This window comes from Callithrix jacchus, chromosome 17 (assembly GCF_049354715.1).
Source record: "Callithrix jacchus isolate 240 chromosome 17, calJac240_pri, whole genome shotgun sequence".
Lineage (NCBI taxonomy): Eukaryota > Metazoa > Chordata > Mammalia > Primates > Cebidae > Callithrix > Callithrix jacchus.
This window is the reverse complement of record NC_133518.1, coordinates 26,664,431-26,682,087: the sequence shown is the minus strand read 5'-3', so window position 1 is coordinate 26,682,087 and position 17,657 is coordinate 26,664,431. Positions and strand designations below refer to the sequence as shown.

The following is a 17,657-nucleotide window of genomic DNA, read 5'->3' as shown; positions in this document are numbered from 1 at the left end:
CATGGGTCTGACCCTGTGATCTTTTGCCCTGTTCCTGAATGCCCAGTTTTGAGCTTGATTGCAGCCTAAAATTAGGGACAGAACATTATGGGGAGTTGTTTTTATCCTTTGAGAGAAATTCCCCGTGATAAATGCTATAATATAATGATAACCACATGGTAATTTTATAGTTTTTTCTTTAAGTTCCTTTTTATAAATCATTCCTTTATGTGCCTCCATGACCTGATGAAGTAGGTGTTATTATTTTGCAGATGAGCCCTAGAGGAGGCTCAGAGCACCTGCCCGAGATCTCATAGTCACAGCCCATAAGGGTCTCAGGTGCCTATTTATTAAAAAATTTTTTTCAACTATCATACTGTGTGGCCCCAATTTTAGACTTGAATGTTTCTCCAAATTTGTAAATGCCTGTAGATACAATTTAGCACACAGGGGCATCAGGGTTATTAGTTACATTCACCCTATCACTGAACAGGCCATCAATGGAGCCCAAAGAGAAAAAAATCTCCAGTACTGTTTATATGCCAGTGAATTTCTCAATTTAAACTGTCTGAATCCTGAGCTATAAATGTTAGAAATAGTTACATTTTTACCAACAAAAAAGGCTTTGGCATTTCTGAATATTCATACCTTTATATTCTTAATTGTTTAAAATTCAAGTTTAAACTGACGGATGTTAAAAAACTTGGTTACATTTTAACTAATAATAATCATATGGGTTTGATATGCTAGTTATGTTTTTAACCATCCATGAAAATAAATATATAACTACTAATTTTGTTTTTAAGTTTTTCTGTGTATTATCTAAAATTATGGTACATTTGCCACCCCTTGGGGAAATCCTGCTTCTGATGAAAAAAAAAAACCATGCAAATCCAGCTCTTTATTTTTGTGCCACTGGTGAGCTTTCAAGGCTCAGTGTTGTAAATGCGTGATGTATAATGTAACAGGCATGGAACTGTAAATGAAAATAAAATTTCAGGACCCTCTAAATTTATTATGCCAAGGGAAGTTAAGCCCTGGAGACTGAACCACATAGCAGTTTGCAATTCTGATTCTTAGATTACAGATTAGCTCTCTTTATTTTTCTTGTTCTATAAATGACTAGAAGAGACCAGAGACCAAACCTTCCACCCCTTCTAGTCACTGATCTTTGTTTTTAAGTTGACTACCTGTTTTATTATCCTGTAACTAACTCAGACCACACAGTGCCCAGGAACCCATGATTGTACCCATCTTCATATGGAATGTTAAATATACCTCTCCTGAAAGAAAAAAAGAACACCTTGACTAATCAGATCATTGAAACTATGCATTAAGCCTTACATAGAAGGGTGCTGAGATTCTGTTGATCTTCTCTCCTCTTTATATAAGCAATTACAAACTTCTACAGTTCACAATACTGACTTCCATTCTTTGGGATCTGTGCTTCTTAGGAAGCTCATCCTCAAACTTGGCATTTCAATAAACTCTTTTAAAACTTAGATTCTGACCATTTTGATTATTTTAGGTTGACAGAACAGATTCACTGGGGGGACTTGGCAACATCTGTGTTGCTGTCACTATCTGTTGGGCCTTCCTAGGGGTTTGTGTGGTCATGAGGAGAGTGGTGTTTTGGAAAATACTGGGTGTACCAAGCACATAAAATGACCTGTGTTCTTTGAGGGATAGTCCCTTTTATGATGGTTCTTTCTCAAGTCTGGGGACTTGCGTTCTTCACCAGGAAGAACCTGGTTTTCAACCAGGGATAAATTTTGTGGAGAATCAAAATTTATCCTTCGTTGAAAACCTCCATCTCTAAGAGCTTACAATGGGAACTTTGAGCCTTGAGCCTTTTGAACTCAATTAAGCAAATTTATGCACATCATAAGGTAGTTATTAATTTGAGCAAAAGGTCCTAATCCTTTTTTAAAAACATGGATTTCTACTACTAAAGAAAAAATGAGAAAATTTTTATATATTTATTTTTAAAAATCACTACACTGAAAGCAATATAAAGACCAACGGGAATCCTTTTGGTTTATGTGCCAGGAATTCATGTTGCCTGGATCTAAGCTTCTTCCCAGACACTGAGTTTATTAATTGAGTTATCTATGTGCTTCATATTGGTGGGGGAAGATGTAACCAGCTTATGAGATTCAGATCTAGGGAAATAACTTGGGAGATGCCCTTGGGACTAGCTGGAGAGAAAAAGAATCTGATAGCTCAACCTGTTTCATATATTAGTGTGATCCATTGACCCACAGAACAATCACTGTAGAACATTTCTTTCTACATTTTTTAAAAAGCATATATTGTTGTTTAGATATGTCTATCCATTCTAATAGTCGTAGTATTCTCCTGAAAAATAATTTGTAATCTGAAAGGGATTACGTTTTTTTTTCTTAGAAATGATTTTTCATCCAATTTCAATCAAGATCTTTTTTTTTCTTATTTTTTTATTGCATTTTAGGTTTTGGGGTACATGTGCAGAGCATGCAATACAGTTGCATAGGTACACACATGGCAGTGTGTTCTGTTTGCTTTCACCCCTTCACCCACATTTGGCGTTTCTCCCCAGGCTATCCCTCCCCACCTACCCCTCCCACTGGCCCTCCCCTTTTCCCCCCAATAGACCCCAGTGTTTAGTACTCCCCTCTCTGTGTTCATGTGTTCTCATTTTTCATCACCCGCCTATGAGTGAGAATATGCGGTGTTTCATTTTCTGTTCTTGTGTCAGTTTGCTGAGAATGATGTTCTCCAGATTCATCCATGTCCCTACAAACAACACGAACTCATCATTTCTGATTGCTGCATAATATTCCATGGTGTATGTGTGCCACATTTTCCCAATCCAGTCTATCATCAGTGGGCATTTGGGTTGATTCCAGGTCTTTGCTATTGTACACAGTGCTGCAATAAACATTCGTGTGCATGTGTCCTTATAGTAGAATGATTTATAGTCCTTTGGGTATATACCCAGTAATGGGATTGCTGGGTCAAATGGAATTTCTATTTCTAAGGCCTTGAGGAATCGCCACACTGTCTTCCACAATGGTTGGACTAATTTACACTCCCACCAACAGTGTAAAAGTGTTCCTTTTTCTCCACATCCTCTCCAGCATCTGTTGTCTCCAGATTTTTTAATGATCGCCATTCTAACTGGCGTGAGATGGTATCTCAATGTGGTTTTGATTTGCATCTCTCTGATGACCAGTGACGATGAGCATTTTTTCATATGATTGTCGGCCTCATATATGTCTTCTTTCGTAAAGTGTCTGTTCATATCCTTTGCCCACTTTTGAATGGGCTTGTTTGTTTTTTTCCTGTAAATCTGTTTGAGTTCTTTGTAAATTCTGGATATCAGCCCTTTGTCAGATGGGTAAACTGCAAAAATTTTTTCCCATTCTGTTGGTTGCTGATCCACTCTAGTGACTGTTTCTTTTGCCGTGCAGAAGCTGTGGAGTTTCATTAGGTCCTATTTGTCTATTTTGGCCTTTGTTGCCACTGCTTTTGGTGTTTTGTTCATGAAGTCCTTGCCTACTCCTATGTCCTGGATAGTTTTGCCTAGATTTCCTTCTAGGGTTTTTATGGTGCCAGGTCTTATGTTTAAGTCTTTAATCCATCTGGAGTTAATTTTAGTGTAAGGTGTCAGGAAGGGGTCCAGTTTCTGCTTTCTGCACATGGCTAGCCAGTTTTCCCAACACCATTTGTTAAACAGGGAATCCTTTCCCCCTTGCTTGTTTTTGTCAGGTTTATCAAAGATTGTATAGTTGTAGATATGTTGTGTTGCCTCCAGTGCCTCTGTTTTGTTCCATTGGTCTATATCTCTGTTTTGGTACCAGTACCATGCTGTTTTGATTACTGTAGCCTTGTAGTATAGTTTGAAATCCGGTAGTGTGATGCCCCCCGCTGTGTTCTTTTTGCTTAGAATTGATTTGGCTATGCGGGCTCTCTTTTGGTTCCATATGAAGTTCATGGTGGTTTTTTCCAGTTCTGTGAAGAAAGTCAATGGTAGCTTGATGGGGATAGCGTTGATTCTGTAAATTACTTTGGGCAGTATAGCCATTTTCACGATTTTAATTTTTCCTAACCATGAAAATGGATGAATTTGGTCTGGAATAGCCCTCAGAGGATATCTGCACATATAAGTAGCGGGCTACAAACAGAACTTGGATTAATAGACCACAGTGGACTATTTGTATGGAGAATTTAAGTGCATATTATTGTTATTTCTAAATTGTATTGATAACAATGCCCTACACATCTAGAATGTGTATGACATTTTACTCTTCTAAAGAGTGCTGTTGCATACATTGTCTCATTTGTCCCATGGGAGGGAAGTGTTGACACTGAGGTCCTTTGCTTGAGGTAGAAAGTCCCAGTAATGTGTGGGAAGGAAAAGATGCGAAGGAGACACAAGCATTATTTTTACTGTATTTTTGACTAGTGTCACTGTAAGTGTTCAGACTGGATTTGGACATTTTAGTCCCCTGGGAGAGATCATATCTCATTATTTCTTCCACCTTGTAGGTGGAGAACTCTCTCAAAGGAAAAGCTGGAAGATGAAGGGAGAATATGTCTCACACTTTACAACGATTAATTGCAAACTTTTGGATTCTTTATTGAACACTTTTCTGTATCCTTCTTTTTCATTATGTGCCATTTCTGGTAAGATCTGAAAAATCAAATAAGCATGTAGAGATCGTCAAGGAAACACACTATTCTGTTATTACAGGCAGTAGTGAAAAATCTTGACTTACATATTATAGGGGGAATATTTTGGGCTTTCCTGAAACATGGGAAACCAGAGACAAGCTGCATAGTATGTTGATAGCCGAGCTGGAATAGTTAAACTAGGACTCTGAAATCCTGGAACCTGTAATGAGAAATATTTAAATAATGTATTATAATGATTATTTCCACACAATACAACTCTAGGATGAAATGCTAATTTTATTTGACTTACATAAAGGGAAATTATTACTACAGTTACTTTTAAAGAGCTCCCTGGGTTTGCTGGGAGTATCTGAATTAACAGTAAATTGAGCTCCATTACATATTAATGGGTCCAGCAGATTTATTGGTGGTATATCTGGCAATTAGCCATTCTGCATAGTATCTTCTGTTTGGCCATTACTTTTCACTATTGAGCGCTAGCTCAGGGATGAGTACCTTGAGCCAATGTGGAAGTCTGCCTGTCGACCTAATAGGGTCTTGCATCATTTTAATGGTGACTTATGATCTGTCTTGAAGGATATTTGGACACACTTAATATCTTTTGGATGACAACCGTTGGAGGCATAAATGAAAGTACATGTTGTCATTGAACCACTAAAAATCTTTGGTCAGTCACCAGGTAGCCATTATGTTATATGAATCTCTTTGGATATTTCCTTTATTTTAAAAATTATGCAATTGCTTTTAGCTTCTGTGGCATTTGCAGAATGAATTGTTGTGAGTTCAGTGTAGCACAGCAAGTTATGGCCAACAGCGTTTATTTGCAAGAGTTACTTTGGGGTTCCTAATTTGTCCTCAAGAGAAATATATTTTACTCAGCCTGCAAAATGTTGTAATAAAAATTGGTGACTGATGTTGATTATAAGATTAAATGGCTAGGCTACAGTGGCCAGGGTTGTAAATCAAAGCAGCCCAAAGTTGTGATGGGCCACTAGAGAAGTTTCTCAGTGTGTTTTCCTGAGTCGATATATTTCAAGTCTTTATAGTATCGACTCCTAAAGTTTATTGAAACTGTATTTAAAACATTTTTCTACAGTGTTTTAAATTAGTTTCTAATACAATTTAGTTTTGCCTATCTAAACATGCAGTAGTAGAATAACATACATGACAATTCTCTTCTTAGAGGGAAAGCAGTTGAAGAGCTGGTGAAGGCATGGGAGTTGTGAAACCTAAGCTAATTGTCTGAGTTCTTATTGGAGAGTTTTTGTGTTTGGCTGTTCAAAATTAATTTCTGTTTCCTAAAAAGTTTTTTGAGGAAGGGACCCTTTCCCCATTGTTTATAGTCTGGTGCCATCCTTCTTTGTCCAAGGGGCTAGCCCCTGATCCAGCACAGCCAAAGGGCTGTCCCTTTTTGGAGTTTGACTGTTGAGTAGAAGAACAAACACTGAAAAACTCTGGAGTTCCTAATTTCCAGTCTGATCAGATTGTTCCTATCACTGCCATTGTCTGGCTATCTGAGTGATAATTGTTTTTCACATCTGTTTCCCTTACATTTGACAATTCTGGGAGCCCCATGATAACATCCTAATAAATCCTACTTTGCTAACCAAGCCAAAAGTGGTTTCTCTTGCTTGAAACAAAAGACCTTAATATATAAATTGGGCATTTGTGAATCCACAAGAAACTGAGGTTTCCTGTTTGGACTGTGAATATTCATTAATTTATTCACCAAATGTTTATTGAGCACCTACTGTGTGTTAGGTACTTTTCTCAACACTTGAGAAACAGAAGTGAATAATACAAACAAAAAGATATGCATTCATGAAAGTTGCAGTCTAATTAATGGGGACAGATGATAAGCAAGATAAATATATGTATTTTATATGTGAATATATGATATCTAAGTTAAGGAGTGATAATGCTATACATATTCATATAAAATATTTTCCATATTGGTTCTTTCCTTTTAAAGTTCCATGGATCAGATAAGCCTGATTTGGGGTGGGTGATATGATGGAATGACTGGGACTGAGGCTCTGCCTCTCTCTTATACCTTGCTCCATCTGCATAGCTCTCAAAAAGCTTCTAGTCTGGATCTAAGCCAAGGGACAACTATCCAGCTGAGTGAGGATGAGCGTTTGCTGAAAGCAGCGACCTGAAGAATAGGGGACTTAGGTCAGACATCGAAGTGGCAGGAGTTGAGCAAGGGCTATAGTCTTGGAGATGGGAGATTCTTCCCTTTGGGGCCCTACCTTAAATGGGCCCCAAAAGGCTCAGGTAGGTCAAAGGATGTCAACAATATTGACTCAGGAAAATCAGACTGGGACTTGGGCGAGTGATCAAGGATACAACTGATCTGTGGTAGGGAAGGGAAGTTCAGATCAGAAAGGGAAGGAAGCATCATGGGACTGTATGAGACAGAGCTGGGTAAAAACTCTCAGAATTAGTCAGGGATCATTCAAGGGAAGAGAGCTTGCCACCACTAACCAAGGGGATCCCACGAGGGATGAAAACTTAGAAAAATGCTCAGACTCGCTCAAAATAATAGAGGTTGAGGGGATCAAAAGGAATATTTGTCTTCTTGCTTGAAATGAGATGTACTGTTGAGAACACTCCGTAACCTGATGTCTACCTGAGGTCAAAATGAAGAGGTTTGGTGAGATGTGCTAGGAGGCAGTTACTCTAAGGTGGGAAGGATCCACACCAGCACCGTCAGTCTGTAACAGAGGATGCAACAGGGAAGAAAACTTTCTGCCACTACTGGAGACCCCTGACTGGTGTGTCGGTCACTCACAAAGAGGGGCTGGGTATATGGTAGAAAAGCACATGGCAACAAGGAAGACTCCCAGTCATTTGTTAGCGACCTGTCACTGGCCTGGAATGAAGAGGAAAGTTCTGATATTTATTAATTTCCTATCAATGTGGATGGGCAGGAACAGGGGAGGCTGAACAAATACTTGACAGGTTCTGTTGGGAAATGAGCACCAAATTGTTTTCTGGAACATATTCACTCATTCCTGATGATTTTCTATAGGAATAAATGACCCTTTCAGAAAAGAACCTTGCAATGCCTTTAAGGTTTATGGAAACTTGGGTATTTAATTTTAGTACATGAAATATTGTTTTTATTATGTATTGCTGCACAAGGTACCCCAAAACTTAGTAGCTTAAAGCAACAGTTTTTTATGATACTATACAGTTCTAGATTCAGCTTGGTGGTCCTTACTTGCAGTCAGATTGTGGTTGGGGCTGTAGCCATCAGGAGACTCACCAGGGCTGGAACATCTACCTCCAAGATGGTTTCTTTTCTCATACATCTGGCATATGGGCTAAGGTATCTGGAATAGCTTCAGCCTGGACAGGTTCTGTCTTTTTCAAATGCAGTCTCTGCATAATTAGCTTGATATTCCTCAGAGAATGAGGGTCTCCGTATAATTGGATTTTTTTTACATTGTGGCTGATTTTTCTCAGGGCAAGTGTTCTATGAGAGCAAGGCAGAAGCAGAGAGCCTTCTTATGACAGTCTCAGAAGGTATAATGAATTATTTCTGTCTCATTCTATTGGTTATATAAGACTAGTTCAGATCACTTTGAGAATGGACTACACAGGAATGTGTATAATTAAAGGCATGGCTCACTGTGTGTGTGTGTGTGTGTGTGCATATGCATACATGCATAAATACTGGAGACTTCTACCACGAGCATGATATTTTCTTCTCCTTGGCATATATTATAACTTTAGCAGAGAAAAAAGGTCTTTGATGAATCATTGGCCTTGAATTTCTACAATAGGATTTAAGATGCCTTAGTGATAGGTTCTTGCAAAAAGTATGAAGGTCACAACTAAATGAAGAACTAGTTTTTCTCAGAGGTATTCCCAAGACTTACTGAAATAGAACTCAATTTTAGGAAAAGTGAATCACATCTGTGCTGTTCAGAGGAGAGTTTGAATAATATCAATGTTTTATATCTCTATAGATATGAATATACTTGAAGTTAGATGATGTTTTTAAGAAAGCAAATGAATGAGCTTAAATTTTTTTTAGACTTAATAACAAAAATCATTTATTAAGTAGCCACAACCTAACAAGCCCTGTTCACCTGCCTCTTCCCTTTCCTGCCTGGGAGGGGGCTCCTTGGTGTTCAGAGTCACAAAGTAGGGGTCCCAGTGGGGGGGGACTCCCAGTTCCTCCCCACAGGCCTTGCTGTCAGCCGTGGATCCAATGATGAAGATGATGAAGACAGTGATGACAATGAAGAAGAAGAAGAACTAGAAGCTTGTCTTGGACTGTGATGAAGCATGGAGAATGCACACTTAAGGGAGCTCAGCGCTGGCTTCCGTGATGCCTAGCCTAGTGTCTGGCAGGTTTGTTGAGAAATATACCATTCCGGAGTCTGCAGCAGATTGTTTTATGAAATATGCTCATTATGTTCACCCACTTCTCATGATTTTTTGTCAGTACTAGTTTAGACATGGATACTTTTATAAGTAAATATTCCTTTAAGTTATGAAAAATCTTGGTCATTATCATAGTTGTAAGGGGACCATTGATTATCTGGGTGTCTTCTAAGGCTACTTTTGGCTAAAAGCAGAGCATCTTCAACATTTTTAGTGTGATATTTTTTCTCTACTGAAGAGAAGAGAAAGAAGGAAACTGCCACTGGCCCTAACTCTAACCATGACGGGTATATTGGTTAATGCTATAGGAGGAATAGAGAGGAGCAGGAGGAACAGAGTTCTATTGGGAAAGAGCTCATGATTGCCAGTGAGGGAAAGCACAATCAGACCGTGCAAGAGGTGTCAAAAAGTTGAGAAATGAAAGATGTGTCATTTCAATGGCATGACACCAAGGGAGGGAAGATGATTCAGGTGGTGGGGGAAGCTCACCAAAATTCAGTTCTAACTCTAAAAAGGTGTTGCTAAGCGGTGACTTCAAAAGCTTTAGCTTTCTCCCCTCGCTAATTTCCATTAGCCCTTTACCAAGCCCTGATAATGAGAATAATAAAAGTATATTATTTATTGATATGAATAATGGGTATCTGCTTAGTCTCATTTAAAGTGCGAAAGCAAGCTTATTATCTATTTTAATTTGTCTGTAACATACATACAATATAGGCAAAAGATACTTGCTTAATATTATTCCCATCTCAAAGCAAGACCTAGCTCTCGTTTCAGTCAGATTTCCACCATCCCTAAGGTCCTTCTATAATTCTGGAGCCAACACTCTGTCCTATTGCTAATCATCTAAATAAGCAAATGGAGAGACCTAAAGAAACAAAAAGTTCAGATTCTTAAAAATCTGTTATGTAATAAAAAAGATGGAAAGAAGGGTATATACAAGGATAACAATAAAAGAGCAGTAAGCACCAGTAAAAGTGGTGTCAGGAATGCTAAAATCCCAAGGGTTGAAGCTTGGAAGAATGACAAGGATAACAATAGATTTATTTTTTTTTGAGATGGAGTCCCGCTCTGTTGCCCAGGCTGGAGTGCAATGGCATGATTTTGGCTCACTTTGACCTCTGCTTCCTGGGTTCAAGCAATTCTCCTGCCTCAGCCTCCCAAGTAGCTGGGATTACAGGCACCCTGTAATTAGCCATTACACCCAGCTATTTTTTTTGTGTTTTTATTAGAGAATGGGGTTTCGCCATGTTGGCCAGGCTGGTTTTGAACGTCTGACTTCAAGTGATCCACCTGCCTTGGCCTTCCAAAGTGCTAGGATTACAGGTGGGAGCTACCGCACGTGGAGACAATAGATTTTTTTAAAAGCCATATTCAGAGAAAATAAAAGTTAGCATCATGTTGACTATTCAGCAAAAAAATCTGATCTTTTCAACCCATATTTTTTGTGTGTGTGTCATGCAGAATGTTCTTTGTGTCAAAAGGTGAAATAGACAGTGGTAAAGAGTATTGGGGACTGGGGCCAGGAGGTGGTATTACAAGAGGACTTTTGGCTTTTTTTTTTTTTTTTTTTTTTGTCTATCAGCCAACTTTGAGTGCAGTGGCTTGATCATAGCTTACTGCAGCCTCGACCTCCTGGTCTCAAGTGATCCTCACACTCAGTCTCCTGAGTAGCTGGGACTACAGGTGTGTACCACCATGTTCAGGTAATTTTTAATTTTTTCGATAGAGACATGGTCTCACTATGTTTTCCAGGATGGTCTTGAACTCCTCGCCTCAAGGAATCCTTCGGTCTCAACCTCCCAGATTGCTGGGATTACAGGCATGAGCCACTATACCTGGCTTGACTGCTGGCTTTTTGAAGTGGCTGTTATACTCAGGGCTGTAGGAAAACTTCGTTATGAGTGTCCTGAGCTGATGCTCATAATTGATCAGGAATTATTAAAAAGGAAGAAATACCAGAAAACTAGAGATGGGAGAATATACACATTTTTCAACAATCAAATGCAGGGGTGGGGCAGAAGGTGGAGCCCACAGAATCCTTGCCAGTGATCTTGGTGTTGATTTCTACTAGGATTATGAAGTTAGTTCAGAAGTTAAGGTAGGGATCACTGAGATACAGGAAGAGTTCATGCCAAGTGAATCTTGTCTTCTTTTTGATAGATCTCTGACCATAGATGAGAGATATATGGTAATAATAGTCAACCTGGACTCCAGGAAGGCACAAGACAATGTTGTTTCTGATAGTGGCTGACAATTTATATGTTCTACAAACGTCTATCAATCCCTTACTAAGTGTGAAGTGCAGAGGATTCAAAGACGAATGTGATGTGCTGTTGAAGAACTCACAGGCTTGGTGGGAGATAATACATATATAAATAATCATTATATAAAATAGGGGTTGGCAAACTATGACCTCTGAACCAAATCTAACCTGCTGCCTGTTTTTGTAAGTAAAGTGTTATTGGAACATAACCATGTCCATTGATTGATATATTACATATGGGGACTCTCATGCTTGTTTTTGTTTTTTTCTTTTCTGAGACAGAGTTTCGCTCTTGTTACCCAGGCTGGAGTGCAATGGCGTGATCTCGGCTCACCACAACCTTCGCCTCCTGGGTTCAGGCAATTCTCCTGCCTCAGTCTCCTGAGTAGCTGGGATTATGGGATTACAGGCACACACCACCATGCCCAGCCAATTTTTTGTATTTTTAGTAGAGACGGGGTTTCACCATGTTGACCAGGATGGTCTCAATCTCTTGACCTTGTGATCCACCTGCCTCGGCCTCCCAAAGTGCTGGGATTACAGGCTTGAGCCACTGCACCCGGCTGAGTACTCTCATGCTAAAATGAAAAGGTTGAATAGTTGCAACAGAGGCTACATGTTCTGCAAAGCCTAACTTACTTATTATCTGGCTCTTTCCTGCAAGTTTGCTGACTCCTGCAATAAAGCAAAAATTACTATTAGGAGTATAATCAAAATGCTATGGAAACATAGAGGAGAAATCAATTAATTATAGTGATGGGGGTGCATTTGGGAAGGTTACAAGAGGTAGGAGCAGTTGAGTTTTACCTTAATAAAATGATGGGGTCAGGCACGGTGGCTTGCTCCCAGCACTTTGGGAGGCCGAGGCAGATGGATCATCTGAGGTAGGGAGTTTGAGACCAGCCTGAAAACACGGAGAAACTCCATCTCTACTAAAAATGCAAAATTAGCCAGGCATGGTGGCGCATGCCTGTAATCCCAGCTGTTCAGGAGGCTGAGGCAGGAGAATCACTTGAACCTGGGAAACAAAGGTTGCAGTCAGCAGGGATTGTGCCAGTGCACTTTAGTCTGAGCAACAAGAGTGAAACTGTCCTAAAAAAATAATAATATGATGGAAATTTTTAGTAAAAGAAGATCATAACCCTCTCCTTTTCTTTTCTCCCTCTTCATACTACAGCCTCTTTATCGTTCCCTCTCACTCTCATTTGGTTAAAATTTTCTTTTCAGTATTTCATAAAAGTTTGACTGTATATGCTCCATGTTCCAAGTTAACCTGGTTATAGAGGTCAACGAAGGGCCAGTCTCTGAAGTGTGAGGACAAAGAAGTGGTATTGCTGTGGTGAAATAGGTGACCAGCAAGGCTTTATTTCAGTAGACACATATCCAAAAAGGGGGCCAACATGGTATCTGAAGTAATGAACTGAGGATGGGGAGGGATGTGGTGGTATTGTGTTGCAGAGTTTTATAGTGCACCTGTCTTTTCTCACATGAGGTAGGGAACCAGACAAGGTATCCAGCCCAACATTATCAAAAGGGAAGCAGGGGAGACCCATGTGTCAGGTTTGTCCCTTATCTATGAAGAGCATGAAGAATAGGTATTACTCTTCTTTTGCCAGAAATAAAAGTCTGGAGGCCTAGCAGATCTGCTGAGTGACAGAATAGGGCTACAGAAGATCTTGGGAGGCTAGAAGGATGGTTTGGATTTAACAGGAAGTTTAGTAAGGATGAGTGGAAGATCCCATTCTGAGTTTGGAAAACCAAGTGCATGACACAGATGAGGGATTGTGGGCTTTGTCACAAGGTTAGTCAGGAAGTCAGTGTGCTTGTCCTAAGCTTTGGCCTGTGTTTGAAGGCAGGGCACCTGGACTAAACAATCTAGTTTTGCACTATGAAAGGATTAGACAGAGTGGAAGTCACTCAGGGTGGGGTCACCAAGAGGATGAAAAGACCAGAAGCCATTTGATATGTGCACTTGGGGGAGGAGCTTAATTTAGACTGGAGATCAGAAGGCTCAGAGGGCACACCACAACTGCTTTCAAATATTTGTCTTACAGAAATAGTTTTGGACTAGTGTTTGCTTCAGAAGAATTGGGGCCAATTAATGTCAGTTGGGGGTGGGGATAGATATGTCTTACAACAGAGGATCTAGAGATTGAGTAGCCTCAGAAAGGTCTCGTTCTTGGCTAAGTACTCACATGATGGTACTCAAACAAGTAAGGATGGAGGAGGAGAGAGGACATAAAATAGCTGTCAACCCTTCTATGTTTTGACCCTGTTAATTAGCAACACGCTTGATATAATTATAGAAGTTGCACAGGGCTTAAAGAATCAAACCGCAGATCCAGTTTAGAAGTTTCCTTTCCTTATTTTTTCCTAATGGTTCTCAATCTCTGTTGACTATATCTCTGTTTTTAAATCCCCAGCCTTGAGGTCACAGCCACTCTTCAAATCCATTCTTAGTGCAGAGCCACATGTTCTTGGCCTTGGTTTTTCAGATCAATGTGGCTCCAAAATCTTTTGAACTTTTATGTTGCAGATACTATGGTTAGTTTAACTTAGTGAATTGTTTCATTAACTGTATTTTTATATAGGCAATTCTCATGATTCTAACTTAATTTCCTTTAGAGCTTACTTTCTGTTTCCAACAGAAGCCAAATAGAAAGGTGACATGGCAATGGTGGCTCCCTGGTCCGTATCTTTCCTGGGTACCATACTTCCCAAGCAGTGGGATAATTTTCTAATCTCTTTTAGCTTCTGAGAGAGCTTCTCCTTCTCTTCTCCATCTTGCTAGGTAGTATCTGAAATTTGCAGATAATTTAAGTATCATTGTTAAACGTACTCATTAACCACTTCACTGAAGTGAAAACCCATAAACTTGGTTCACAACACAAACAACTTTCTGTTACTGGGGCCATGTATCTTTGCTAGTAACAAATCCAAGCTTAACTAGTGTGTATATTTTCAAAATACAACCAAATCGAATTTAAAGGGTTATAGGAACAAAACAATAAAAAGGTTTTATCCCACTATGTTATTTCTCCCAGATTATACTATTGCCTTTTTTTCCCAGGGGCCCCCAGGGATTGAGCCCAAAGCAGTAATCAATGAGGTGGTTTTCTGGGTCTGGAAAAGAGAAGGTTTCAGTAGGGAGGGTTTTGCTGTCCTTCAAATGCCACTTTGGGGTTGTTTTCTATACCCATGTCTGAGTCTTATTTACAAACTCAAATGTTAGCAAAATAAAAATCCATTGCCCATGTTCTTAAATCAAATAAAAGAAAGCCAGCAGAAAAATCCTAATGGCCCTGTAGCTCTGGGAAAATAGAAGTTGTATGAGTTGAGGAAACCTAAAGATCAAAGCCTTTCTTCTCTTAGATCTAAACCCCCAGCAAGTCTGACAATAGCATATTCCACCAAGAAATAAAAACAATATCTTATGGTTGAAAACAAGAAAGAGACATAGGCTGCTGAAAAGAGCTTTTCTCCCCCACCAAATGGGCATGCCACGTAGGTTAGTCTGCCCATTGTTTATGAGTACTAGCTTTGTGCAAGGGCTGCACTGGACACTGTGAGATATGAAGTTGATTCATGGCAATCCAGGTTGGTCCTGAAGCAGTTTTGGTCCTCCAGAACCTGGTGATAGTGAGAAGAAGGTGTTGGGCAGTAGACCTTATCTTTGCACGATAAGAGTAGGACAACGTAATTTGGTGGCTTTGGAATTAATGGAATGGAACTGTCAGGAGCATCACAGCATTGGCTTGAGCAACAAACTGAACTAGGCTTCCACTCAGCCTCACACATGGTTTCTTCCAATGCACTAACTGTTCACTGTGATTCATATGTCCTTCTGACAAGATGGCAAATGGAAAATGCAGAGAGTAATTAAAATGAGTGTGTGTGGTTTCAATTATCATAGTATACAGCCCTGAGCTGAATGTCTTTATCAGGGAGAACCTGGAGAAGGGCTGCGTTTGAGCATGGAGGACAAATAATTTCTTGGTTTGTCTTTTATAAAACAAATTTAACTCAGAGAAATGGACTGAAGAAAGAGAGGCTTCAGGCTTAACCTGATAGTTCTTTTTCAAAATTTAAAAATGGGAATTCTTTGTCTTTGGTTATGATCAAGTTTTCTAAGGCCTTATGAATATATATAAACTGACCAGGAGGGCTATAAATGAATTTATACATGAGTTACATATGACCATGTAAGTTTTTGTCTCTTACTGAAACAAAATAACATTGGAATTATGGTTAGTCTTATAAATATTTTTTATAATTATAGCTATACATTTCTGAAATCATTTTCCACAGACCAAAAATCATTAGGAAATAAAATATTTGCCTATTTTGAAAGTCTGAAAAGTACTTTATGACAAATAACATATTTATTATTATAATGGATATAGTAATGCTTATTGCGTATGTTGTAGAGAATAGATAAAACTGAAAAGAAAAGAGAATTTTTTTTTTGCATTTCAATGAAGCTGAGCTAATCTCTATTGTGGTCTTAAAAAATAATGTGTATATGTGTGTCTGTTAACATAACTAGTTTTACACTCTATAATGTTTTCTATTATGATTTTTCTCACTTTCCAATTCACTGAAATGTCTATGAAGTTTTGTTTTTAATGACTGCATATTTTATTTTGTGTCTGTGCTATAACATTCAATCTATATATAGACATTTGGGGCTATTGCCCACATCTTTGGTGCATAAACGTTTGACTGCAACCTTAATGGTTTTCTTTAGATGTAGTCCATAAAGTTGAATTTCTGGTTTAAAAGGTATAATGCCATCTTTAAAGGTTGCTCTGGTACAAAGAGACAAATGCTGAACAGTTGAATTCAAGAAGATCTATTTTTTCAAGTCAGGAAATTATTTTTGTACTGATTCCTCTACTACAATTTGGTCTTTATGATGCACAGTTATTCAGACTTTAGAACCATGCAGACTTGGATTCAGATCCTAGCTCTGCTACTTATTAGCTACTTGATGTTGGTCAAATAACTTAACTCCCCTATCTAATGTTCTCATCTGTAAAATGGGAGCAAGAGGCCAGGTGCAGTGACTCATGCCTGTAATCCTGGCAATTTGGAAGGCTGAGGCAGGTATATTGCTTGAGTCCAAGAGTTCGAGACCAGCCTGCATATCATGGTGAAATCCTATCTCTACCAAAAAAAAAAAAATACATAAAATTAGCTGGGCCTGGTGACACATGCCTGTAGTCTCAGCTACTTGAGAGGCTGAGGTGGGAGAATTTCTTGACCTTGTGAGGCAAAAGTTGCAGTAAGCTGAGATGGTGCCACTTCAGTCCAGCCAGGGGACAGAGCAAGACCCTGTCTCAATAAAGTCAAGTAAAATGGGAGAAATAATAGGTTTTCTATGAGAATCCATTGAGTCTTGCTAGGAGCTCACAGAATATTTGTTTGTTTTTCAAGGAGTATGCAAGCTGATGGAGATATGGAGGTCAGTTGGATGATGAGGACACAGAAATGCAGAATCATACTTGGAGACATTTGCTTCACTCTTTTAAAAATTTATTCTAATATAAAAATTCACAATGGTCAGGGATTGATATAGTTAGATATTTGTCCTTTCCAAATCTCCTATTGAAATGTGATCCCCAGTGTTGGAGGTAGGGCCTGGTGGGAGGTGTTCAGTTCATGGGAATGAATCCCTCATGAATTTCCTGGTGCTGTCCTCATGGTAATGAGTGAGTTTTTATGAAATATGTTGTTTAAAAAGAACCTGGCACCTCTGCCTCTCTTGCTCCTAATTTGCCATGTCATGTGCCTGATCTTTCTTTGCCTTCAACCATGATTATAAACTTCCTGAGGCCCTCACCAAGAACAGATGCTGGCACCATGCTTCCTGTACAGCCTGAATAACTATGAGCCAATTAAACCTCTTTTCTTTATGACTTACCCAGTCTCATGTTTTTCTTTGCAATGCAAATGGACTAATATGAAAAATTGGTAGGAGGAGTGAGGTATTGCTATAAAGACACCTGAAGATGTGGAAGAAGCATTGAAACTGAATATTGGACAGAGGTTGAAAGTTTGGAGGGCCCAGAAGAAGAAAGGAAGATAAAGGAGAGTTTGGAACTTCATAGACACTTGTTAAGTTGTTGTGACCAAAATGGTTTTTTTTTTGTAGTGCTCCCTTCCCTGTGTCCATGTGTTCTCATTGTTCAACACCTGCCTATGAGTGAGAGTATGCAGTGTCTGATTTTCTGCTCTTGTGAGAATGATGGTTTCCAGGTTCATCCATGTCCCTATAAAGGACACAAACTCATTGTTTTTTTTATGGCTGCATAATATTCCATGGTGTATATGTGCC

At 39.2% G+C, this 17,657-nt stretch overlaps 1 protein-coding gene across 1 annotated transcript in view; it reads left to right on the top strand.

The window, feature by feature from the left end:
- Positions 1–17,657, top strand: part of IQCJ (IQ motif containing J) — a 444,695-nt gene that overhangs the window by 34,994 nt on the left and 392,044 nt on the right. The gene's annotated exons all lie outside the window — the stretch shown is intronic.